Below are 9,876 nucleotides of genomic sequence, written 5' to 3'. Positions count from 1 at the left end.
AGAAGCAGGAGCCCTTAATAAGTTTTTATTTGGCAGGGGTTTTTATTATTTTTTCCCTTCAGTGATTTGAGGGGTGTAATCAGACCTCATCTTAATCACCTTAATGGTGCTGCCTAGATTTATCAAAATGACTGTATGTAGAAAGACTATGGATACATGCATCTGCATGTATGTGTACCCAAGTGTATGCATAGTAAAATCATTAGTACTACATAAAATACTGAAAATCAAAGGAAACTGGTAATGTTTCCCTTCAAAATTTTGGTGGTGTTGATTAAAGAAAAAAGGAAAATGACATTATTTTCTAAACCAATGCCTACAGACCTGCTAATTAAAAAAGCCCCCAGACTTCTGTGTATGTTCTTTCTTTGGGAAGATACCTAAGAAGTGGTTTGAAAGAAAAATAATTTCTTTATTGCATAAATACTTAGAACAGTATTCATAGCATGGGTGAGTTCATAGCCTTGGTGTTTCATGATAAAACAGCTATGGAGTCATCAATGTTTTATTTCTATTTCATCATAGCCAAATTATGTAATGAAACAGATATTTGAATAAAGTAATTTCTTTTACTCTCCATATGTTACAGATACCTAAAACAAACTAAATGACCACTCAGGTATGTGGAAATATATATAAACCTTTAGACCAACTGAAAATTTCAACAGGAGGGTTTTTTGCCTGTGTCTGCATGACTCTTCTTCACTTTGCTCATGATAACAATACCTTAGCCATACCCTGGCTTTTGGGATGAGGGCTTTTTTTAGTTTCTCCTCCCAAGCCAGAGGACCCCAGGCTGTTGTGATTCCTGTATCAGCAAGCTTGTAACAATATAAAACAATACCTGTGTGCACACCTACACACAATACAAACAATAAACACTGCCAGGCACAAATCCCAGGGGCAGAGTGCAGTGCCTGTATTGGCACCTGTGTAAACACAGACTGGGCTGGGTGTTGCTGCTCCTCCCTCTTCCTCCTGTGGCTGGCCAGGCTGAGCCTCAGCTCTGGGTGTGCCCGCAGCTGCAGTGGGGCTCTGGTGGCTGCTCTGGGGACACTCCAGCAGTGACTGCCATGGTTCCCCTTTGCAGGCCCCTGGACCTTCAAGTGCCTTGGCCACGTGGTCCTGCTCCAGTGGATCATGCTCCTGTTGTCCTGCTTGTGGGCTAGTCTCACTTGAGGTTTGCTAGCCTTGACAGGTACATGCACACAAGTCTAGTTGGAAATAGGGTGCAATACTAATATGGGATGGACTGCAGCACTGCAGTGTAATTGGTAAGCTGTCCACATGGGACTGGTCCCCTTTATCCTCTTTGTCCTTGGTTTTCCTATGCCTCTTTATCTCCAGTCTACTTCATTCACTCCCTTTACACACTTTTCATGGTTACCTTAAACATCCCAGAGGAAGTTTGGCACAATGCAATCCACTAAAAAAAATAATCCTCCAATAAATTTTACACACTCCCTAAATTCATACTCCTCTGAAGTTTTGCAATCTTTAGATAATCCCTCAGTTTGCAGAGTTTTCTAAGGAGTTTCCTACACTTGTTTAGTGGGTTTTGCACTAGGAGCAGTCATCTGTATCGTTCCCCTTCCATATTTTTTGGATTGGTGAGTCTGTGCACTTGGTTTTTCTAATTGTTCAGATCCTTGCCATGGCTTTGTGTTTAATTGGTAACCTTTAGTCAGGTAACATGCTCTGTTATATGGAAGTATCTCTGCAGTTCTTTCCCAGTGACTGGACCAAGAATGTGGTGGAGGCAGTAGATTTCATCTTGCTTAACTTTAGATATCTATATGCAGACCTAGTGCACAGCTTTGCATACCTGATCTGTACTCGATGGGGGTAAATGCTTATTTCAAGAGGTGTTTGTTTCATGCTTCAGGCATTTGTATTTTAGTTAAAACTTGATTTTTATACTTAACATTATGATGTGAAATATGACTATTTAACTTATGAGTATCTGTCTAGGTTTGGACACAATTGCACACAGAGGCAATGAGGTTTAAGATGAGCAGAACCAGTGACAAACTAACACCTTGTGTACCTTCTGCAATTCTGCACCTAAAAGTCTAAAAATGTTTGAAGAGAGATGAATGAGATTTTGTAACTGAAGACAAATTTCTATGGATAATGGTTTGTGGGAAACAAGCTCAGTGTTAAACTAGAGAAAGATGGAAAGGTGTTTGAAGAAGAGGGACTTTAATTAGAAAGAAAAGACTGTGATGTTCTCACCCAAGACTTCTGGGGCCTTAGAAGGTATGTGAAGAATTCTAGCACAAAATCAAAGATCACAGTTCAAATACCACCAAGTAAAAACTGCTGAAAGTGTCATTGCTTACTATAATAAATGAAAAAAATATACACTTCTCTCAGTTGAAGATCGTGTGCTTTATAAACAGTTTGAAACAACCTTAAGGACTTATTTTCAAAGGTAATGAGCAATTACTGTTAGACTAACTTAAGGCAGAGCTGCTGTTTTCTGGTGCCTTCAAAGTTTGATCTGTTATCTCTGAAGTTTTTAGAATATAAAGTGGAATATTTTGAATTTAGTTTTTTTAAATATTAATGAATATTAGTATATTTAATTATTTCATTTCATCCAGGACTGGAGCAGTTTCAGCAGGTACAAAAAGTGTGAGCTTATAGCATGTTGCATCATGTTTTCTACTTTTATGGCTTGTGTGGGCAAAACCAAAGATCTTTCAGCAGACAAAAGAGCATTGCTGATTATTAAGAAGATAAATGGATGGAGATGGTATTTTGACTGTCATTGTAAAAATGTGATTAAAAACCATAATATGATAGAAACCCACAGATTTAATATAGATTCAGTAGACATATTGTGTTCATGTATTTATTACAATACTGACATCCAAACCTCTAACTTCTATTCAGTCAGAGTGGAATTATTTGAAGATGTGGGATTTTATCTAAGAGCCTTATTGTAGAATATGACAATTTTTTTCAGCAACCTGAAAAATGCCAATTACTTACAAAACAGTATATGAAAGCTGTAGTGATGTAAAATACAAGTGGGCTGTGGGGTGTAGCAAGGGATAGGGGATCTGTTACACCTGCTAAGAGAGGCCATTGCATCAAACAACTGCCTAAAACAACTCTGCTAGTTCCTGAGAGAGCCAAGCCTTATCAACAGCTGCAGAGTCCCAGTCTGGGCACTCCTGCTTTTGCTATCTGGGGCAAACATCCCTGGGTAGCTAAGCAGCAGCATTCGTCATTACTCATTTCCCTTTCACTCTGTCCTGTGAGAACAGCTGTTTGCTGTTTTTCTGCACTTTGAGATCTAGGGTAGAGATCGAACAGTACCTGAGGATGAAATCACTTCTTCCTATTTGTAAAACTCTTTTGATCTGAGGATTCCAGATTTTCCAGCATTATGGTTTTCTTTCTCTTCTGTTTTTGTTCTCTTCACATCCCTGCTTCCCAAAATAGCACCTCAGAAATTCTTGCTTTCTCTGTGGTTATCATTACTTGGCTGAACGACTTAGGTTTTGCTAATCAGAAAATAGAAATACTTCTTTTTTGAGGCAATTTCTACTGTATTATATCTGGGGCAATATTACTCCTAATCCCTCCAAAAATGAGGATAGTTTTGCTTTTAAAGACCTATGGTTGCTTTAATCATTTGCAGATGCCTGTGAATCTACACTATGGTGTGTGCAGTATTTGGGATTCATTAAGGGAAAGGAAACCTGGACTCAAAAATTCATGGAGGGTGAGAAGCCAGGAGAGCCAAAGGGGAAAGATTATTACCAGAATATAATTGCAAACTGGCCAAAGGGGTGCAGTTTGGCAAGGCAGGAGATGGGGGAGCTATAAAGCACAGATCAAAAAGAAAGGAACATGTCAGCAGTTTTCTCACTTAGTTTGAATGAAGACGAAAGGGAAAATTCAATCCCTCTTATGCTATAAGAATGTAAGGTGAAATATCAAAAACACCTATTTTTTTTTCCCTCACAAATGGGATAATCCAGCATTTAAGTCTGAAGGCAAAAGAATCATTGGCTCAGCTGGGTATCTAAAGGTATCATATTTATAGACCAGCTATTTCAGGAAAAGAGCCTGTGTTCTTTTGCATCACTTAAGGCAAAATATAACCTTGGCAAACAAAACCACTGGCAATATTTGCAGTTGCATCATTCTCAAGTGAGTATTTAACATCAGAAAACGTTAGGACATTCATGATAAGCTGCTGTTTTTACATAATCCTATCAGTTATGGCTGTCCAGTAGCTGCAGTACAATATCTCAAATAGAAAATGTTCACTATCACAAGTTAAAGCAGCATGGGATAGGTAACTGGATTATGATACTGATGTCAAATTGTGGAATAAACTTAATTCAGTAATTGGGTCCAAATGTGATTTGAAACTAAGGTTTAGTCAGAAGAGGGTTTTTTCCCCTCCAGGAATAAAGGAATAAAACCAGAAATCTGGCTTAGTGACAATTCCTTATATTATGGACAATGTGTAGTAATTTGCTTCAAAAGACAAATACCTTTGTGTCTTGTGCCTTACTCTATAGAGAATCTTGTGTGAACAGCCCTAGACAGAGATTTTGACAGAGCTCTCTATGCTGAAGAAATGTCATAGTGAATTTTGGGCAGAGCCAAAATTCAAACGGATGGTCACACTAAAGGATGGAGTCACAGTAGCAGACACAGGAAAAATGTGGCAGAACAGATCAGAACTAAATTCTTAAAAAACCTATTAAAATGAGATTCGTTAAAATATTTAGTAACCTAAGATTTTATTCATAAGATAGGAAAAGCTAAAATTGTATGCATTGGATTGCTAAAGTAACCAGTTACATATTTCAGTGAGAAATACCTGAAGGAAGAAACTGCAAATCTGTCAGGTTCTCATTTTATCTGTCTTAATTCAACCTACTTTTCATATCACCAGAAGCATAAGACTTCAGCTGCCTTGAGGAAGTACTATCAGAAGCCAACGCCATCACAGTTTCCCAAATTCTCTTGCAAAACTGCTGCTTTAGTGAATACTGTGCTGAAAATGTCTCTGGTTTTCTTGTCTTTGGGGATGCCAGAGGTCAGGTGTTTTGGGCCACAGTGTCCAGTCCAAGATCAGGGCCTGCTTTATTCTGTGCAACTGTTTCTGAGTAGCCAAGGGGAATACCAATGCTGACAGCAGATTTCCATCTGTTCCTTCCTGACCTGCAGATATATGTTTAATGCATAGCTACAAAAGACTCTTAGCTTGTCATGGAGGGCGTTAGATTTCCCTGCTGGAGGCCAGCCATGGCGAAGCAAAGCTTTCCACTTGAGTCATTTGCTCACAGTTGAAATCATGCAGAAGTTGCTGTTTTAGTGAGGTAATGATACTTCAGACTTCCCTCTTATGGAGCAATACAATTCTCTGAGGTCACACTGGTTTTTATCACCTTTGTTTATCTACTTTCTGACTTCAGGACATTTTATTCAGTTCTGACAGTTCCCAAGCAGTGTGTTTTTTATCAATGTCTCCAGGAAGCAGATACCATCAGCAATGTCCAGACCTACATGTGCGTGACCTGACCACAGAATTTCATTGTCTTGAAGATGTGTTACCTCCAAAATACAGTAAATTCACTATGAACTTTAAGCCAGCTGGTTAGAGATCTTGGTCCATCTATCTCGTGTCTTAATGAAAACCATAACATTTTCTGGGTATTGTACAGATACACTAAAAAATTTCAGAGGTCCTCTTGAAAGCTTCCTGAAAGTCAGTACCAAAGACCACAGTCTAGGTATGTTTGGAATGTGCCCTGTGTCCCACTGTGCACTGGTTGTTCACTGACAGTGAACATACAGTCAGCACAAGAACAGCTGCCAGAAGTACTTGCTGTTCTTAAGGTACCTGATGATGCAGTGATGTTGCAAATCCAATTCAGTGTAAGTATGTAGGATAATTTTCTGGAGAGGACTGTGATGCTATGTCAGCCTTGCAGTCACGAAAATTGTCTTTCGGGTAGTTTTGTATGTTTTTCTTCTACTTTCTTTTAAAGTGGATCCATTCTCTTGTTCTCAGTTCAAGGTTTAGAGCATCCTTTTGTGATTCTTTTTGCTGCCTTTGAGCAGATCTGATCTGTTTTACCCTACACTGTGTTGTGCCTCCCAGTTCTTCACTTTTAAGCTGTTATTAAAATCAGGAACCCCCTTTTTGCTACCTGCCAATGTGATGTCTTTTCTTCATAAACATTTATTCACTTTTTCCAGTTTAATGGGGCTTTGTCCTGACCATTTTGGAAGTACTGCTTTGCTGGTCCCTTTCTGGCACTGCTACTCCACAGCATTGCAGTGACCCAGCCCTATATTTATTGAAAAATACCAGAAAAGTCTTAGTTCTACTAACATATTTTGCTGAGGATACTCAAGTTTTGTTTTTGTGAAACCTGAAAATTATGCCTTTCAGTGGAAAAGTTGTTTTTTAAAGAATTGACATTTAAACACCATACATTTGAGTGGCTATTTTTTATTTACTTCTGCAAGTATCTTATTTATTTTCCACAATGGCAGCATATATGTCACATCACTGTTGGCATCTAAAACTTACATGCCCAAACATTCAGAGGAACAAATAAAAATTAATGCAGGTTAAAACCACGTTGTGCCCATATTTTATTATCACCAGTCTGATGTGATTTTGTGGGCAGAAGAACATGCTCTTGCCATCAAGAGATAATTTAGTTACTAAAGTTGAATAATGTCTTTATTAGTGCTGCTGTGTGAACAGATTCCAGATACCCAGTCATGTTCTGTCCATAATTAGTTCTCTCTACTTTCCCATTTATGCCCAGCCATGTCGATGAGGGTGCGCTACTGTTAAAAAGGTTCTGTAAGATGTTTTAGGAAGTGTTTTTGTATCATGGTACCATTTGGAGGGTTTTCATCCTCACTTGCTTGAACTGTGTACCTGCTGCTTTGCTGCTAATTGGTTCCTCATCAGTCTCACAGGGCTCTTTATGTGGTGTCACTCACAATCAGTGCAACTTATCTGTTTTCCTCCAGAAGGGGAACCTCAGTAGTTCATGATTTTATTATTGTTCTTCAATTTGATACAATCTGTTCCTGACCATCTGTACCCACTCATGCTGAGAATATCAATACTGTAATTTTCCATCTCCCTCATAACTTGAGCTGATTTCTCCAGCTTGCAGCATTGGATGTACATGCCAGGATCTTGTACATAACATGGAGAAGCAGATAGTTCAAGGTTTGAGCTTCTTGCTCAGATGGGATTGGACTGATGCTTGTTGTACAGATTCACTTTGGGCTATCCACTAATCCAAGGAACTGAGATGGATATTGTCATGGAGACAAAGTGAAGGCTTAGCCAGTAATATTTCTGAAGAGGAAGGTGGTCAGCCTTGCATCCAGCTCCCACGCTTGAAGAATCAAGAGAGAAATTTCTCTCTGGCCTCTATCTTTGATTTACCCAGCCTTGGTAGATGTCTTGGGAGCTTCCACAATCCTGCTTGACGTAACTTTGGATCAGAGTCTCCTAAGCAGCCCAACAGAGCAAGGTACCAGGTTCAGAAATGGGGGAAAATGTGGGTTTGCCTCTGTGGGGGGTGCGTGTGCATGTGCGTGCGTGTGTGTACTTTGCATAATTCTGGCAATTTGTATTCTACTGTACTTAGAATTAAGCAGGTTAATTTAGCTTTTTCTCTATTTGTTCATATCTGGTGCTTAGAGGATTTGGAAAATCCTATTCTCAGCCATCAGCTAATTTCATAGAACCTACTACAACTGTTATATGTTGTCCGGTGGACTATTATATGATTGGTATTTTTTCTGAAATTTTTTTCTTCACATGATGTAAAATATTTCTAAATGGCATGTGATTAGAAATCTGAGAAATTCTTTCAGTATTTAAGTAATCTTTCAGGTTATGTAGACTGCTACATTTGTGTGTGTGAGAATATAAGGGAAAATAAAGACACATAATGGACTATACCAGGAGGTTTCAGTGGTGTTATAAAGCACAGGAGTAAAGTTCAGATAATTTATGGTCCACTTAGCAGAAACTCTCAATGGAATAATACCTCTATAAATCAATAGTATTTACTTTGTCCATTGCTTATTTTTAATATGTGATTCTGACTCGTGAATTCATGCCCTGTAGAAATTTCTATACCTTCTTGAGTCATGCAAATGTTGTCTCCTATCACCCCAGATACTGCTTTCTTGAGTGATTAGCTCTGTTTCACCCTACACTGTTGTCATATATTTTTTTACTTCATCTAACTTCACCATTTTGGGGAAAAGATACTGTGCTAATTTTTCTTCTTTTTCAAAAATAGCGTAGAATTCGTTGTACCAAAATTGGAGAAGTACAAGAGGCAGTCAGTATATACATGATGTAGAACCAAATATGAAAAAAATGTATACACGAACAGAATAATTTGTGCTGCTTTCTTCATGTTACCTTTTTCCTGCTTCGAAGGTCTGAGCACAACAAAATGTCTTTTTGAAGGACACGTGGACATCATCCACTAGGGAGACAAAGTACTTCTCCTCAGCTAGGGAACAGGTTTTCCTTTCCTCTTTTTAAGATATTCTGTGAGAGAGTAAAGTGAAGCTGAGACATCTTTGCATGTCCTTCTCATCCTATGAACTGATAGAAAGAAACATGACATAAAACAATGGAATTAAATGCTTGCTGGATATGGAATTATGGACAATACCAGTGTAGGGCAATAGCAGGTAACTCTATGAAAGCTGAATATGTTACATCAGGTGGACAAAGTCACAGGAAGCAACTTTCTGAGAAGTAATTCCTTGTGAGAGAAGCAAGCAGCCATGTGTCCAACAAGTCCTCTTTGTTCTCAGGATGTGAGTCAGCAGTGTTGGAGTTGTTTGCAGTCGTCTGCTGCTGCAGGTTAGGGGCCAGGCTAAAAGGCTTTACTGAAGCCCAGGCAGACAATGTCCCCAGCCTTTCCCTCATCCACAAAACAGGTCACACCATCACAGAAGGACATCAGGTTGGTCAAGCAGGACCTGCCTTTCATAAAACCAGCCTTGCCAGGCCTGATTTCCTGGTTGTCCTGTACATGCCCCATGTTGGCACTCAAGATGATCTGCTCCATGACTTCTCTGGCACTGAGGTCAGGCTGAAACCTTGTTGAAACCTCATTCCAGCCTTTCTTGCACACATTTGCTAATTTCCAGTCAACTGGGACCTCTCCAGTTACCCAGAACTACTGGTGATGACTGAAAGCAGCATGGCAAGCTCTTCTGCCAGATCCATCAGTAAGCTTAGGTGGATTCCTGTGGAGGGAGTCCCTGTAAGATCTATGTATTGGATAAGTGGGTCCCAGTTATTCCAATACATAGATCTTACAGGGACTCTCTCCACAGATCCCATCTAACCCCGTAGACTTGTGGGTGTCTAAATCACATAACAGGTTGCTGGCTATTTCCTCCTGGATTATGGGAGCTTCACTCTGCTCCCAGTCTCTGTCTTCTGGCTCAGAAGACTGGATATACAGAAAACAATTGGTCTTGCTGTCAAAGACTGAAGCAAAGGAGCCATTAAGTACCTCAGCCTTGTCCTCATCCTATGTCACTGTTTCCCTCTGCATCCAAAATTGTCAAATGTTGATTTGTCCTACACACCTCACAGACTGAAGTGATTTGCACATAAGAAGCAATGCTTTATTTTAGTGTATAACTTAGTTTTCTGTATTTTTATGGCTGAGTTTTGAATGTGTTACAGACTCTTTTTATAGGGTTTGAACTCTTGACAGCCATGAATACTTTTGAAAACAACTGTGAATGATGGATGAATACCTATGAAATCCAAAGTATCACTAACAAAATGCCATCAGCTGTTATTGATGTTTTTTTGCTTGGTAG

The sequence above is a fragment of the Melospiza georgiana genome, chromosome 1 (assembly GCF_028018845.1).
Source record: "Melospiza georgiana isolate bMelGeo1 chromosome 1, bMelGeo1.pri, whole genome shotgun sequence".
In the NCBI taxonomy this organism is placed as follows: domain Eukaryota; kingdom Metazoa; phylum Chordata; class Aves; order Passeriformes; family Passerellidae; genus Melospiza; species Melospiza georgiana.
The sequence above is the reverse complement of the archived record's forward strand: the minus strand, read 5'-3'. Positions refer to the sequence as shown.